Source organism: Ursus americanus, chromosome 6 (genome assembly GCF_024610735.1).
Source record: "Ursus americanus isolate L20-20 chromosome 6, mUrsAme1.1.p, whole genome shotgun sequence".
Classification (NCBI taxonomy): domain Eukaryota; kingdom Metazoa; phylum Chordata; class Mammalia; order Carnivora; family Ursidae; genus Ursus; species Ursus americanus.
The window spans coordinates 30,525,950-30,526,971 of record NC_142132.1 but is presented as its reverse complement, the minus strand read 5'-3'; positions in this window follow the sequence as shown (position 1 = coordinate 30,526,971).

The window sequence follows — 1,022 nt, the reverse complement described above, 5'->3', positions numbered from 1 at the left end:
AGCGCAACCATCATACACCTTCTTGACCCACAGAAACAGCCTCAGTGGTTCTCAGCCCGGGATGCACACTAGCGTCACCTGACAGTGGGACCAACCTGGATTGCCTGGGGCTGTCCTGTTCTTAGCACTGGAAGTCTCATTTCCAGGGAAATCCTGTAGCCTTGGGGAGACTGGGACAGTTGGTCACTCTACCGGGGGGGGGGGTACCTTAAAACAACAACAACAATAACAACAACAACAACAAATGCCGAGGCCCTCCTCCAGAGATTTTGAGTTAGATGTTCTGTGTGGGACCTAGATATTGGCATTGCTTAAAGTATCAGCTTAAAGTATCAGTGTGAGCAGCTAGGGTTGAGAGTCACTGGTCTATATGAAATCTTTCACAGTGTATCAGACTCCTAATCAGTCTGTCCTATTTGTGCATCTAAGGCTGGCTTTATTGCTGTGGTTAATATCTACACAAGCGGGCATTTGATAAAGACTCCAAAATATTAAGATCAGAAGGCATGGCAAACAGTGTCCAGAGCCAAAAGCTGGTTTCAATGGCTGCCTCCCTGTCTCCTTCAAAAAAGAGCAAATAGGGAAATATTAGGGGCATTTGAATGGCCCTGCAGGTCATAATTACAGCGTCTGGGATTAATCTAGTGATCTCGGGGAGGGTAAGGAGCTCTGCAACAGTGATAAGTAGTGCTGTGTATGGGAGAAAGGAGTGTGGTACAGGCTGTATGGGTGAATGAGGCTGGGTTATAAATTGGTGATGACTCAAACTTCTCATGTCACTTGGTGATTGAGGTCTGACTGTACTACACCAGTTGGCAAATTCTACAGCTTTGGCTCCTATGTTGCCATTTGACTTTGTTACTAGGGGCCAAGGAGAAACCCAGAGGACCAGGTCATTCCTCTAGTCATCTGTGGTTCTGCTAGCCCTGAAAGAAAAGCCTAGAGCCTTGGCATTCCAGGGTTCTTTTTCTCTCAGAAGTTCATTTGTTCATTTATTCGTTCATTCAACAAATATGTGTGAA